The sequence below is a fragment of the Patella vulgata genome, chromosome 3 (genome assembly GCF_932274485.2).
Source record: "Patella vulgata chromosome 3, xgPatVulg1.2, whole genome shotgun sequence".
NCBI classification, from domain to species: domain Eukaryota; kingdom Metazoa; phylum Mollusca; class Gastropoda; family Patellidae; genus Patella; species Patella vulgata.
Window position 1 is genome coordinate 47,808,497 of NC_065881.2, and position 17,100 is coordinate 47,825,596.

At 34.4% G+C, this 17,100-nt stretch overlaps 1 protein-coding gene across 2 annotated transcripts in view; it reads left to right on the forward strand.

The window, feature by feature from the left end:
- Positions 1-17,100, forward strand: part of LOC126815620 (potassium voltage-gated channel subfamily H member 6) — a 190,476-nt gene that overhangs the window by 111,851 nt on the left and 61,525 nt on the right. The window contains exon 1 of one of the 2 annotated variants that reach the window (XM_050541350.2): positions 16,200-16,733. The exons of the other annotated variant lie outside the window; for it this stretch is intronic. The gene's annotated coding sequence lies outside the window, so the exon portion shown is untranslated. Of the gene's footprint in view, positions 1-16,199; positions 16,734-17,100 lie in introns of those variants that run through there. 2 annotated transcript variants of the gene reach the window in all.

The following is a 17,100-nucleotide window of genomic DNA, read 5'->3' on the forward strand; positions in this document are numbered from 1 at the left end:
CCATAATTGCCTTACATACGAAACATTGGCAACATTTGGTAGAGATAAGAGGAGATAGAATACTACTAGATTACTGTTTTGTATCGTACATCTCAAGAGCAGAGGGAGAGAGTCAGAGAGAGAGAGAGATAGAGTTTAACATCCACTCGACACAAACTAGGCCATTCGAGACTAACACGTGGTTCATTTTTTTTTCAATAATTCGATTGCGCGTAGGGGTCTTTAGCTGTGGGAGGAAACCGGAGCACTCAGAGAAAACCTACGAGGTTGAACAAGCGACCCTACTCCTTGTCACATACAACCAGGGAATCATCACAAGAGCCATTTTGCCGAGTTTAAAAGGTATCCAGTACTTAACTGGTGGCCACTTGCCCAGTGTTTTCTTTTATATCGTTTCGAATCTTGTAATTCAAATCCCAATTATTCCTCCATATTCATGAGAGAGCATGTTTACTCTCTATTAGAGTGTCATAACATGCCGTTTCGGAATGAGTGAATGACTACAAGCATTTTGCATGCACATTGATCATAGCCCCTTTCAGGCAACCCTGTAATTCGTTGAATGCTATGGCCAGTATGTACTATTCTGTTTCAGTTTCTTTGTTTTTACTCACCTTCTTTCGTTTCACACAGTCAACTGTTATAGTTGTAGTGATCCCAGGAAAGGGTTTATTTTTATTTTCGGATATTCTTGGTATTAATACCAGTTATATCACGTGGTGTATAAATAAATGATAACTAAGACAAATTGATCTCCAGAAAATTGTAATTTTAGTTTGGATTGATCTTATTACCTGCGATTTCCTTTGGTGTGTATATATGCTAACTTAGATTAACTGATCTCGGGGAAGTTTTACTTTCAGAGACGCTTTGTCTTATAAACGGTTATGCCCCATGATGTATGAATGCTATCTTAGATAAAGCGATCTCGGGAAAGAAGACAATCTCATTTGTAAACCGTCTATAAAAGGTCTAATATGGAGATGGATGTTGAAACAGTAACCTTTTCTATCGGCGTATTAAAACCCACTGTCCATTTTAGGCTACTCGTTTTATTCACGGGTAACTCCTCAATCAATTCCAATGTCACACACTGTTTTTCACCTCACAGTAAAATCTTTCACATGAGTGATTCCTCGGTATGTGTGATTGATTATATTAGACAAGTTGCACAGCTTTAACAAGATTTATTACAACATCATAATTTACTAATATTACTTCATTTATTTGCTTGTCTGTGTTTGGTCTTGAGATTTAGATTAAACAAAAACCACGAAATTTGCTCTGAGCAGAGTTGGTGATAACTTCATGTGAAGTCGTCCGTCCCCCAAGACGTCATATTGATGGTAAATATATTTCCTCAAACTGTAACGCGTTTTACTTTATAAGTCTCTGGGCCCAGAGGCTAAATTTCTACTTTCAGATGTTATTAGTTTTGGCGAATTCCTTTTTCGATTGATTTAGGATGGCATTTGTGCCACCTGATATTCCTCTTCAAACAGCATGCCAGATTGGATCTTCACAATTTGTTTAGAGACATTAAGTAGGTTTGTTTCAGAATTTCTGGACCGCTAAGTTATTTCGATACCTCGAATTCGCAAAGTGTATCTTTTAATGGGGTTGGATGGTCTAATATTGTAGATCACGAACCCTGTTATCTATAGCAGTCATTAGTTCCTAGGTTTCTAGTGAGTTTTTTAAACAAAAAGTATATTTATATTAGGTCTGAAAAGACCTGGTTAGTTTCAAGTGGACGCTACCACACCCCTCAATAGCAATTCATTAACACTGACATTGTAAGTCATAAAAGAATTATAAACTAATCAAAAACATTGTATTATATTAATGGTATTTCATTGCAAAGAAGATGTTCAGCTATATACCACAAAGAATTAGTATCACGGGGTCGTTTGGGCAGAAATTTATTCTGTAGTTGTTCACTGTATAATGAAGCTTTCTTAAACATGCATTATGCAAGAGCTAAATCTGCATACTGTAGGTCTTTCTTTAGGTCTGAAATGTTATCTAAATTGTTAATTAGACATAAATTAACTTATCTAGACCATAATCAACTCTCGATGCGATCGTTAGCCTGCGATATTTACTAGATTTGAAGTCACTTTTTGATAACGTAATGATGATCGAGACTAGGCCTGAAGCAATTTGACAGAAATTTTCAGCATATTCTATTTACGTTATATCTGTTTGAACTATTATAGCAAGAACTGTCAGATCTTTATCTAATCTCCTATAATTCCCCTTTAATAAATGTTCACTAGTTGTTGGTGTATTTCACAATTATAACATCAGTAATGACAGAAGATTCAGATGACAATCCGTTTTACTCTTAAATTAAGCAAGGGTATTTCACATTTGGTTTTTAATTTAACAGACAGTATGTTCTCCCTTTTATGTATGGACTGTGCGGATAGAATTAATGAATAAGGTCAAAGGGTTATTGTAATAGTCGGCTGAGTTATCTGAAGACGATCGGGATTTGTTTTAAGGGAAGTCTATAAAGCTGCCGTCCAAAAGAAGTAATTGGACATACAACGAAGACCACATTAACGAAATAAAACGTCTATTAATCGAAATGGATACTGATAAAACGGAACCTTTCCATTTCAGATAAATATATAGGACAGTTTATCAGATGTGATTTGAATTGGATATTAAAAGAATATCATTATATGGTTCTACGTAATTGCTGTTAAGATTAGCCAATATATAATATGGCTAACAATCTTCTAAAATTGGTTCTATCCGTGCTCCCTCTAAGAGTATGTCTGGTATTACGTTTCAAAGATAATGAAAGTCGATCCTAATTTCTATCATTTGTAAATTAACTTAAAGCTACATGTTACCCTATGCACGTTTCGGGGCCATTGAGATTTCAGCTTTTCTGTTGGATACAAAAGCCCAGTATTCCCGCATATTGATTGGTTGAAATTTTAGTGCTTGCAAGGATATCTGCATGCTTTCTTGTGTAAGCACCGTATAGAATGACTTTTATTAACGTTTTTTGATTGGTCTAGCTTTTTACATTTGAAACGTGCAGACTTCGACATTAACCGAGCAAACTTCTACAAAAGTGAGACTTTTAAGGTAAAAAAGTTGATGTTTTTCGGCTCAAGTTCACCGCAGGCTTACTTTCGAGTTGCAGAGGTCATCATGAATCAATGATCAACTACAGGTTTAAATTCTTCATTTAAAATCGAACTTCCTGCAGATTGTAACAATTACGTAATCATCCACAAATATAAAACAGTTTAATTAACTGTACTTTATTTTATGTCGAAGTATTTTATGTTATTTAAATCATGGTACAGATTTACAACACATTTAGTATTACAGGAGAATCGCAACTCTCATAACATAAGAGAAACACAAGACAAATCCAATGTCAAGACATATAAAATAAAAATATTTAAGTAAATGGAAGTGCTATGAAATCATTTAAATGGATCCGGGTGGGATGTGGGGGATGGGGGGGGGGCTACTTATAGATTCATGCTTTGGGCAACTATAAATGGAAATCAGGTTCCTGGTTTGAAGGCATTATGACAAAACTAATCCACGGTTTCTTTATATATAGATAAAGCAGAAGAGTCTAAAGTTTTCATATGTTTCTTATGTAGTACTACCAGCAATCTCTGGATAGTCCAAAATTTGTGTCTATATCTATTACTTTTTAACTCCTGGAGCACTACAAAATCCAGAAAACATATAATTACACCAATTTTGTTTTGGTTTTTATGGTCAAGTAGCATGCAAACTCTACCACTCACCTGTAATCTGATTGCAGATTCGTAATCTACACAAACATTTCTTTAAGACTGCACAATTTGAGCTGTATATCTTCGCTAGAAAGGTAAAAACAAGATATCTGAAATTCGAGTAAATTATTGATACATATATATTTTGTTTCGAAAACTTATTGGTAACTCATGAAACTCAAATGCCCGTATCTCAGTCAATTTTAAAGCTACAAACCACAATTTTTTTCCAGATTTTTTCGAGGGGTTCGATTTCCCAAATTTTTGAAAATTGACCCACTTGACATGGAATGATCCCCAATTATGTTACAGGTTTACATGGAATTCTTTAAGGTGTGTACAGCTCTATATTGCAGGCGTCTAAGTTTCATCATCATTATTATTACAGACGAAAATTCCGAGGTGACCCTGTGGCATATATCGTTAGGGCGATATTCTTGACATTTCGGCACCCACATAATTGTATATATTATTTCAATGAATTGAAGGGTTAGATTGAGATTCTAATTTTACAGCCACCAGAACTATTTTAATGGGCATCAATCGATAAGATGGAACAGTGACTTTGTCGGTCGTAAATTATGCTGGGAAAGCGGAAACGGTAAGACAATAATTGATAATAAGCACCTTATGTGACCAGTAGGGAGGAGATCATAACCCACAGGCGTGATTAGAGCCTAACTTCTACTAATGAAGAATAAACCGTCTGTGCCCTAAAAGCAGATCAGTTTAAAATCAACTATATATAATTGACGTGGGATAGTTTTGTATGTGTTGAAGGACGGTAAGATGAATCCATTGGGAGTGCGTAAGATGTACAGACTGATAAGAGAAATGTTCTTGATATAGATAACGCACCATACCATTTGGAAGTATACGAGCTATACATTAAATAAGCTTAAGCTGATGGCTAAGCTGTTGAAAAACATTAAGTTTGGTGTTAAGCCCGATTCATCAGTCCAATGAAATATTAGTGCACTGAGTGAAGCCTGACTTTCAAATGGCATTTCGAAACCTGTTCGTTCGAGTCACAATGTTTCGATCGAATGGAAATTGATTTACTTTCCTTCTTGCAATCCGTAGTCAATTATATAAAAGTCGAGTCCGTGAGATAGTGTCGAAAGAAGCTTTCATTATAGTATAGTATTATACAAATATAATTCCCTCCTGAAGATTAGATTGTAATATTCCAACTTGCAATGGATAATCTTAGTTGTGCTCGGGCCAGGTTTTGTTCAGAATAGTATTATCAGAATAGACCCATTTGGGAATGACAATAATGAGACGATAAAGAAAGGGCTAGTCAATAAAGTTGCTACGGTGCATTGGTTAACAAAAGTATTCAGATAACTTCTATCGACCAAAGAAGTGTGAGTTCAGGGGTACACATATTTCCACTTAACTTGACATTTTTCAGATTGAGATTAAGTATACATCGTTTCTTTTTAGGTAATTTTGAACCCGGACGCCGTCCATTCAGCGAAGAGACAAATTTAGCGTAACTATGCTGAATTTGTCTCTTCGCTGAATGGACGGCGTCCGGGTTCAAAATTACCTAAAAAGAAACGATGTATACTTAATCTCAATCTGAAAAATGTCAAGTTAAGTGGAAATATGTGTACCCCTGAACTCGCACTTCTTTATCCTTTGTTTACTTAAATTTTCACACCACTACCCTATAACACCAGTTGATTGGGGGGCACAGTGAGATTAAACCGTAGAGAACTATTAATGAGATGATGTATAATAGGCAGAAGTTCATTAATACAACGTTTGAGTAGCCACGATGGGATTGGATCAAGTTCACATAACTTAGGAGAGCTTGCCATTATTATTTCTTTCAGTTTGGTTTATGAAACTTCTGAAAAAGTAAGAAAACTGAGATCGCCATTAAACTCAGATTCTTCAATAGGTTCAGGAAATGACTGGTTACTTAGTTCAGATCTATAATATTTTAGTTATCTTATCTGAGAAAAAGGTTTGAAATTGTTCACAGACGTCATTGGGACTACCATTAGGGAGAATACTACCATTAGGACGTTTTAAAATATTATTATCAAGTTTGTAGAGTTGTCCTGGATTTTTTACGTTTTGTGCAAATTCTTGTGAAGTAAATTCACGTTTAGCTTTACAGATAAGGTTTTTAGTGTCTATGCGAGCACGCTGATATAGCTGACGGTGGAAGTCTAACTTAGTTTTCCTCCATGTCTTTTCTGCCTTGCGCCTGGTAAGTTTTGATTCACGAATATCATCAGAAAACCATTTTTTGTTGTGTCTTAGGATTATTTCCTTGGAAATGTGTTGATATCTAAATGTTTGGTCTTTCTGTAAGTTATTTTGGTCTTTTGAGGTTTCGGTTACTTCAAGCACAGTTGACTAATGATGTTGAAATGATCAGATATTAGATCATTTTTATAACATCTACTAAGTTAAGTATGGTCGTATTATCTCTTGTAATGACCAAGTCAAGAATATGACCTTTACAGTGGGTAGAGTCGGTGACATGCTGATGTAAGTTAAACGAATGAAGAATGTTCTGGAATTCTACTGTTTTCGGATCATCTAAAAGATCTATATATGAATATTAAAATCACTAGAGATAAAGACTTCCTTCGAGTTAGTTAAGCTGTTGTGTAGTAGTTCTTGAAATTCAGAAAAGAAAGTATTAATACTTGCCTTATTGACAATAGAGTATGGTGATCTATAGATAGAGATGAAGCTGATTACTTTGCTGTCGAATTGTACATCAGTCTGCAGGTATTCAAAGCTATTGCATTTTGGACCTTGAATACATCGGACTTTAAGAGAAGTTTTGTAGAGAAAAGCCAAACCGCCAACTGTTTTTTCTGTTTTGATTGATAGAAAATAGTCATAATTTTCGGGTACTAACTTATTTATAACATAACTATCATTGTCTCTCATCCAGGATTCAGTTAAAATAACAATGTCAAAATCATTTTCTATAAAATATCCATTTAATTCATCTGCTTTATTTCTAGCTGATCTCCAATTAAGTAAACAACTTCCGCGATAAAACCATTTTGATTAACAAAAATTACTTACGATAGGTAATTTGGATAAGTTGTAATTTTATTTATATTATTATTGTTATTATTATTATTATTATTATTGTGGATGTCATTCAGCATTACCTTTTGTGTGTGTGTATGCAGTGGCTTTCGCAGATTTTCCGAGGTGAACAATATTTTAAAATTTCTTAAATTGATATTGAAGAAGTTAAATATCCCCAAACAGCATTATTTTACTTGATAAGTCAGTTGTTGAGCGCGGCTGGAAAATAAATTTTGCCGAGACAAAGGGGGGAGAGGAGGGTTATGGTCCAATGCCAGCAAATAACCCCAATACTGTCGATATCGTTGCTTTCATTGTCTATGTTTTAAGCTAATAGTGCGAACTTCTCTCTTTAAATTTGAATATTAATACATACTATTAACGAAATTGGACAAAGTGTAATTTTAACTAGCCAGAGTATAATATTTTATTATTTGAATGACAAGCTATTTGATTTACTTATGCAATGCTCATGGGTAAATAGAAGGATGTTTGAGTTGAAAAGTCGATGAATCGTCTTGTGTACAGAATTCAATAGACTGCGATCTAGTAAAACATACAATGATAGATGAAGGTGAAGATTTATTGAAACAGGGGCGCCAATAAACTGATTTACTCTTCAATACCAGCGTAGGATTAAATGGTGGGTTACGCGTTGGATGTCTGAGTCGCCATCTTTGAATAATGGAGGTAATTTCATCGCTTTTCCTTCCAGGGTGTTTGTTAGCAAGTCTGGCAGTAACCCACTCAACTCCGCTTCCTAAAATATTAGTAGCTCCAAATATAGCTATTTTATATCATGTATAATTGAATGAAAACGTAATACAGGAAATGCGTCTTACTGTTAGGTCGTTTGACAGCAGACAGGAATGCGATATTGCCATCAATTTGATACGTGCCTTTTAGAAGAAGATTGGGTTGACTTAGTTTATGATTCTAGATTTAATAACGGCATGCCTCTTAAGATTTTGTTACTATTTATCTTTGTCGTCAATTATGTAGTTGAACTGAGGACTGTATTCCGAGTAGAAATAACATTTTTTAATGTTTTTTTTGCTTTGAAAAAGACAAACTGCTGAGTTATATTACATTGTTGACATTTAAATAGTTCGTTTTGCTCAGCTGGGTTGATGTCTCTAATTTTCCATAATATTATACTACCATCGATGATAGAGAACAATAAAACAGAAAGACAAATTAGTGAAATAATACATTGATTTGACTCGGACAACATCTGAAAATAGAATCACATGTGCCTCTATAGAAACAAAATGACCCCCATATTACGTTTGTTATGATGCTGAACTTATACAATAGTTGTTTTCGATATAAGTACTTGAGCGTTACGCCCGTTTTAATGATCATCTACATACAAAAAGATAAAAAGAAAATATTTAAATAAACCAAAGCTTGTGTTATTTGATTTAGATCTTCTGCTTTCCGGTTGCCTTTGACCAGATGCGTTGTGTTATCCAGTATAATTCATTTGGAACTGTAAATTAAATGAATTTTATTCCGTCTAAATGCTTATCATCGATTTGTTATCGTCTTATATCGGGAGAAATAATGAATATAAGCCATCGCTCATCAAGATCAATTGTGCAGCAAAGACAGGGTACTATGATACCGCCATTGGCGTAATTGAATGGTTCCAGACATTCTTTTTGTCCCAACGTAAATCGGAACTAATTGTTATGTTCCCAATGGCAGGCAATTGTTATATTTATCAATGTAATGGTTTAATATAAGACCACGCAGATTACGTTGATTAAGTCCCTTTCAACTGGGATTAACATAAATTGTTTCTTCCAATAGTCTTCGATTTTATCTCGCATTTCTGATAGAATATATCACTAATGACAGGGGAGGCAGAATCCCTGCCAAAATCATTATTAATAACTCCAAAAAGAATTCGTCATGCTATAAATACTTTAAGGGCCATGGGATTATTTATTAAAACAAGGGGGAGAGTGGCCGAATGGTTAACGCGTGTGCGTTGAACCAGAAGGTCTGTCATTGAGTTAAGTGGCGTGGTTTCGATTACCCGCTCGTACGTGACAGGGATTAGGGTCCAACCTCGTCGGTTTTCTCCGAGTCCTTCGGATTCCTCCCACTGCTAAAGACCCCTACGCGTAAATGACCTCGTTTGTGCCGCGAACCGCTAACGCAGGAAATCTATATGCCTAGGGTAAGTGGTCCAGTTGTTTGGGGTGTTTATCTTAACAGAGCAAAAGAATTATTGTACAATTCGGGTGGCAAGTTCATTCAAATAAGCCTAGACATTACAATATTATCTCCATAATTCAATATTCAATACTGAATAATGCATAGCGTGCCCTCCTAATCCCTCATGTTAAGCTGTCTCGACATGTGATTTAACATTTCGGCCTTGGGCGATTTCCTGCCGGACTTCCCTGATCGATTGTGGTTTAAATAATCTAATCATTCCATTTATGTATTATTATATTTAATCATATATTATTGAATAGGCCAGAACACAAAAATATGTTAGTTTAAAGTGACTAATCCTTGACTTGAATTTTTTGTAACTTGTATAACATATTAATAATCTATATTTGGAATATTTTTGGTTATCATTGGACTATGATATGGTTTGTAGAATAGGAGACGTCCATTGCTCAGTGGCAGCGTCGGATTATAACCAAGGTAAAGAAGACTGTCACCGCGATTCAGTCCGCCAAAAATTCGTTGATGTTTGGAAAAGTCGACCATGATCAATATATCGACTCTGGTAGAATAGTGTGGAGTGAGATTGGCGGTTCATTCTAAACGTCTACTGCTCGAACAATAACACATACGGAAATTGAAATTAGTTAAACAAAGGGCTGATTATAAACAAGACAGGTAGTACAAGATTTCAGTAAATTAAAGGTGTGAAAAAGATTAATTTTTAAAGAATTTAAATGAAGGTATAGAATCCTAGATTTTATCTAATAATCTTTGGGTTTATTATCATATCATTGTCGGCAACTGATGCAAAGGCTATATTTAAATATTTGTTCAATTCATAATCAATATGTGTAAATCACTATCTTCAAGTGTAATCGTTAATTGCACCCATCGTTATAAGACACATATCAAGAGAGCGCTAAGACAATATAGGTCTTTTGGCGCGAATGATATTTTTTTTAAAAATGAGAATGTCGTTGATTTAAAATTGTCGTAGCTCAAATGTTATCGTTAGAACATGTTTTTGCCACCACGCTTCTTTAAACAATATGTTGCTGTAGTTGGACGTCTGTTTTCAATCATAACTCGTTGCTTTAATTGCCGATAGCATATCAATACAAATACAATCTACACAAGATCTCAAACTCTTGTGGCACATTTGTATTCCATTGTATCTATCTGTAAATTATTGCCTAATCTGACGCTTAGTCTCTGCTATTATGGCGTTAATTTGGTATTAAACACGATTTAGTAAGATAAATGTCTTTTTATCGAGATGAATCGATTTATATCAAGCCATTGGGTTACTTTCACCATGTTATCCCAAAATATATTGGCTATTTATTAGTTGTATAGCGTGAAGCGGGATATCCTACCCACAGCCGGGCTTAACACGAGTAAGACAAAATTGCCTTTTGTATCTTGTTTAGGCAGTATCTCTAGATAAATTAGTTATTCGATAACCATGCCGATTTTTATTTCTCAGGCTATTCTCCAATTGTAACGAGTTAACTGTTCAATGCTCAAAATTAACTGGTTCGGGTTGTCATATATATTACACCTACAAATTAATTAACAATTAAATTCAAGTATACTGTTTTTGTTTCTGTTTAAATGAACAAGGGAATTACTGGAGGGAGACGAGGATAAAACAATTTAGAAGGTTTTGTGATACTAAATTTACCAAAAAAACCCCCCAAAAAACCCACCGTTATTATGTACTATTTTGATGTTAAAATGCTGTTGTCGAATTAAACACACCAGAGTATACCCATAATAAACTTCATGAAGAATGGACTGGCTTTTACGAAAATGATAGAAGAGTTTTTATTATACCATATTTTGCTAAGAGAAATGCCTTGTAAAGAGGAGTGTCTTAACCAATATAAAGTTTAAATGGTCAAAATTGGTTAATTTCAATAATATTTGGACCTAAATGTTGTGTCTTTTTTTTTTATATCTGTTTATATAAATAATATTCGAAATTAGAAATACGAATTAAAAACTCAATATTGGTCCATAAAATCAATATTGGTGTTGTTATCTTGCCGTGAAAATCTGGGATCTTAATATCCAATATTTAAGACACAATTAACATTTTATAATCTGTACACAATTATATGGTTTCGGTTGCCATCTGTAATGAACAAAGAAAACGTGCCCTACAAGACAAAATGCGGAAGTAATTAGTAATGGCTGATTCAAAAACCGCAAAATAATAATATAAAAACGTTTGGAAGTGACTAAGCAGGCGTAAACGTTGTCGTTCAGTTTGGACAGTTCATGTATTTCGCTGAACATATTAGAAATTACAATAATTATTTGTTTTATAAATGAATGTAAATCACTTTATATACATTCATATTACATTAATATGGGCTTTAAGACGCATTTTGTCTATTTCAAGGTTTTAAATAAAATTCTACCCTCTTATTCCTGTCGACAAATGATACATCTAATAACTAAAGCTAACTTTATTTGAATAATGACTTTTTAAAAATAGATTTGGGGGGTTATTTATTCACGTAGCTAGCAAAGATTTGCTGGACTTTTGTATATTATTAGTGTACTGACTGGACATGACAGGGCACGTTATACTTTCTAGAATACCTCATACCACTTTTCATATAATTGAGAAGTTCACACAGATAACAAGTTATTCTTGCGGGGACATTACAGGCGATGGCGCTTCCATTTCAATTGTTATAAATCATTCATTAAATACAAAAGTATCTCATCCTTGTGTGCTCCCCTATTCTATTTGATGGCGATTTTGGTGAAAGATAATACCGTTTTGCAGGAACGATGTAAACAAAATCGTTTGGACTGTACCCCCAACCCGATCACAGGCAGATGAATATTTCGGATATGGAATTTTAGTTTTTTACGGGCGAATAAAACAGACATTGATAGTATAATTTAGTGTTTTTTCGAAGTTGGCGTTACAGGTACCCCAGGCTTAAAACTGATAAATCGCTAACGATGTGTACCATTCTAACTTTTTCAAATCAACATTTCTTTAAAAATATCTTTGGGGAATTCAACAACAACTACAGACGTCGGATTTATTTTATACAGAAAACATTTATATATATATATATATATATATAATTCATAGTATGGAATGTTTGAAACTTTGGGGAATTCTGGGTTTTTTATTGTGTAAGAGTTCCCTCAATAAGTCTTACGTTAGTCTGGTTAATTGTTAGAATTAAAGTGAGTACATTGTTGGCTGCCAATACCCAACCAAATCAGCCGCGCTTAAGCAATTAACCATTTCTCTATTTATACGAGCAAGTCGCCGTCCCCTGAATACCATGTACGTCTAGGCTTTCATCAAATGTCGTTTGCCTTGTGGCGTTTATTGACGTTAAAATGCGTTTCCTCCTTGAGGGCTTCAATATTGATAAAAACCTGAATAGTTTCGATTCGGGCCAGAACCGAAAATTGAAAACAAACAAATGGAACATGTCAGGGGAAGTCTGATTCTATTAACAGGCATGTCTGTATCAAAAAGGCTATTTGGTTTGGTTGAAAACTGTATTCAGTAAATAGCCAAATCGAATTTCTCAACCCTTATCGCCTTCCATTTCTTAAGGCTTTCTTTCTAAATTCGATCTTAGTTTGCCAGAAAAGATGGTTCAAATAAATCCTCCCGTACAACAAGGTTCGATTGTCAATAGGCTTCCATTTGTATGAAGTCGAGCTGATATTTGGACAGACAGGGGTATAATCGAACTCTTTTATCTCCGTATCAAGTTTTATCCTCTTCTTCAGCCTTGCCACAGATGAGTAAATGCAAAGACCAAACACGACATAATAAACGCTAATGCCTAAAACCGATGATTGCAAAAACTATTACCACTTCCAAATCTCTTTTAATTAAACGATAAGATTGTTGAATAACTCACTTGTGCTTTAAACAAAAAGAAATTATTATGTCAAGAGCTGGGCAATACAATAAATTGTTTTATTTGAGAGAAAGCGTAGCAAAACTTAAGAGTTTTCATAGAGGGTTCAACGGTCTCGGCCATACCTGACAAGTAACAAAACTAGGATCGTCTACCTTACTGGAGCAATCCCAGATATATATTAGTGAAGAATATTGGTTATTTTGCTGTGCATGAATCTTATAAACCTTCATTCTAGACCTGTATAGCTATCTAAAGTTCTGTGATACTCTTTAGAGGAAAAAGAAAAAGCAATTCCCAATTTCGTTGTGGGATAGGTCACTAGTGCACAAATTTCCAACTATGTATCTGCATAACCTTCCTATATATTTTTCCATTATATTAGTAAGCCATCGTGACGATTATTATATGTCAGTCATATACAATTGAGGAATGAAATTCATTCCTTAACTGAGTTACCTATTCCCGTTAAGCAAATCTAGTAAGCCTTTCCCAATGACTTTATATTTTAATTTTATATTCTAGACAGAGTAGATAGGTTATTTGCGATGTCCTGTGAAATCTGGAACTATCCCTTTAACCGAACTTTTGAATCCATTTTATGATAGGAGTCATTTCCGCAAACACATTTTATAATTCACATTTACATTCTGTTATTGCCAATTTGAGTCTTGACTTGAGTTGCTGTCAATCTTTTTTTCTCCTCGCTAAATTTAAAAAAAAACATAAAAGAAAGCATAAGATTTAAATCACCCCGAAGCGTCTCTGCCATTAGCAACTTTTTTTTATTGTCTTACCTTGAATAAATATTGATCGATAAAATTGTTGACGGAAATTTGTTCTTGTTTTATCATTTATTTGTAATAATAGAAAACGTTTTTGTTTGAATAGAGAACTACCTGTTTGATTTTAGTTTACTAAAAGTGTTTTACATTTTATATTGCTTTTGAGGAAGAATGTAACGTTAGAATAACAGTTGGCTCGCTTTCGTAATACAAATGAACGTTCCTCCACATTTTGAAGACCCTTGCATAATTGCGTGTTTGGCGTTAATTTGCAACATTTCATAGCAATTAGGCACGCCTGTTAGTGATTTCAGCAAATTGTTTATTCAATAACGGTTATCACGACATCGTTTTTCCTCATAGAGGCTCATATATTTACGTCATCATGATTGCAACTGTTATATGAAGGCAACAATATAACGATTAAATTGAACGCATATCTCTAACTATTAAAGAGTTCGGAGAAATACGTACACTTCTCTTTCGTGGTAGTCTCAACAAATATTGAAAGCAATTTTAAAAGTCAAGTAAATATTTTGATATTCCTCTTTCACTAACAAGCGAATCAATGTATGGATAATGTTCTATTTCATAAACATGGCAGCTTAATAGACACACCATCTTTGCACTGAACACGATTCCGTGGGCTATTAGCTATCATAACTACCCAATTAGCGAAGGAAAAGAAGCATTTAATTAGCCATACAAGCTGCTTCTATTTGCCATTGTTATTTTTGTTTAAAACATATATGGATGATTTTGATCTGCATATAGACGGATATAGATTTATTTCATGCGTTATAAAGATCTCTTAGGTATAAATTATTCAATATAATTACAGCTTAAATGTTTTCCCAGCGCCATAGGTATTTGTTTAAGAGCGCTGTCAGGTATTGGTCTATCGATGGCTGCATACGATCATCTTCAATCTTTTCACCGATCAGTTTAAGTGTCTCTTTTAGCATGCAGAACAGCTTCGATCCATTCCGTCCGAATGGGGAAACCCTGTCAGACATGCACTTACTTGCCTGTATAAAAAGATAATGCAAATATGACAAGTAGAAACAAGTTTTATGCTCATAAAATTAATAAGGGCTAGGATTAGAAATTCCTGTTTTTATGGCACCTTTCAAATTGAAGGGTTTTTCAATGTCTCTATAGCCGATATATACATGATTAAAATATAGTGATGCTTGTTAGGTTCTGTAGTTGTGCATCAATCTTTAAATATCTTCAGAAACAATATCGATAATTAGACATATTCTACAAAGTTGCATGGTCCTTTTCAACTTGTTTCCAGTGACCATTTTTAAATTGCTTACTGATTATTTAGTAAATCTTTTTTCTCACACAAACACTCTTGACAATTGGAATTCGAAAATATTTCTCACAGCAGACTGTATGACGTATGTCTGTCTTCATTAGCCCGGTTGGTACAAATCCGTAGGTCGTTAAATCCCATGTCACTTAAGCAAACAGCAACCGTTGACATCAAATTTGCTAAGTTTTTAATTTTAACTGAGCAGTAAAACAATTTGATTATCAAAATGAAATATTTGAACTGTACCCTGGCATCTTTTTGATAATTCTACACTTTTTTGAAAATCCTGATGTCGTCTCTTCCATGCACATGTACTTGAATGTCTTTATGTCAATAACATGTCAGAAAAATAAAAAAAAATCGTTCATTTGTGGTGAACGGATATTCTTGTATATGTGAATGGTGACACGTGACTATGCTGTTACTGAAGCTGATCTAGCTTTCCTTATTTTAGCTTGAAGAGTTAATGGCCTTTAAGAGCTAAAGAAGATAGTTTTTTGTTTTCCAAGTTCGGCATTTCAAGACGTATCAAGACCCTTTTTGTCAGGTTGCCATCTTCATACCGAGTGTAAGTGTTCTGTAAGGGACAGTTTGTGGCGGAAATATATGTTCGTATCTGAGGACTTTTTAAAAAAGATGTCACTATTTATGTCACTACACATTAGTGGATACATCCTACTTTTTGCATCATAGAACATATAATTCAGTTGGGTTTTTTTAGGATATGTATTTATATCTAATATTAAGCTTTCTCGATGTATAGTGTATTTTCAAACCGCAGTCTATATTATCAAAGGCATATCTCATTACTGTAATAACCTGGTCTGTCGTGTATGTGTAGATATAAAGCTTTATTTGCATGGCAATGCCGTTTACCCAAGTATTGTCTGAAAGGCTACAGCGATAAAAATGTTAACTAAGTGCAGCTAGCTTCTTTATTCATTAGAACAGATAAAAGTTTCCCATTGCCATTGATGGTGCGGATTCCTTTGCTGAAACTCGCTTTGGATCCGTGAGAACTACACACATGTTGGAGCCGTAGTGCCAGAAGCTTCTGTGAGTTTTTCTTTCATACTGACGATATTTGATAATGTCTATGCTTATGGCCGAAGGATCTATCGACGCTAGGCACCATCTCATCGCTTTCTTTAGTATGGTTTCTGATCAATACGCTGGTGGACGCTTTGTTACGCCACACTATGCCATACGGCCTGACAGTTGATTTTTGATATAGACTTTTTTTTTCTACGGTGTGCAGTAAATCACAGATTCTAGAATCGGAGGCATGTGATATTATTAACAAGGTGTTTCGCTTTATTTATAACTAAACGGTACACTCATTGGTTATGATTGATCTGGCTAATATTTATTAAAGATAGAGTGAAAAGGCTGCATTGATTTTAATTTAAATTCCTAGACAAGAACGTACTCTTTATTGTAGTTCAATTTGACGCATGGGAGTTGGCATGAGCTGTAAGTCTTAAGGTGATTAGCGGTAATTGATATGAATTCTTTGAGTTCCAGAAAGTACTAAAACCTGATATTAATCATAAGTACAGGGCTGGATAATTGCATCTTAACAGTTTATAATTCATCATAGTTAAATAAGGATGTATAGGAAATTGGCGTAATGGCCCATAACAGTTGTTTTATAGTGAAGTGAACTGCTTCTGAACAGGTAAGAATTTTGATTTCTTTCTAATGTGTACCGTAGTTTCGCTTTCCGGTTTGGTGTTTCGAGTTATATACCTTTATTCACACGGTAGTAAAATAAAGTTTATAATGTAAATTGTGTAATTTTATTAGATGACCGGTCAGTGTAGGTAGTTATAAATATGGCGTTGAGCAAATTATATCATTGGATGAATTGCAATGTAGTAGCGAAATAGATGGTGTCGAGCAAAATTTCTAATCATAATGGCTTGTAGGTATTGAAATCACCTGAGTTGATAATCTGGATTGTAGTGAAATAGATGTTTTTGTGAAAATTATATAATCTCAGTTTGTAATCTGCATTGTAGGTAACGAAATAGATGTTTTAATGC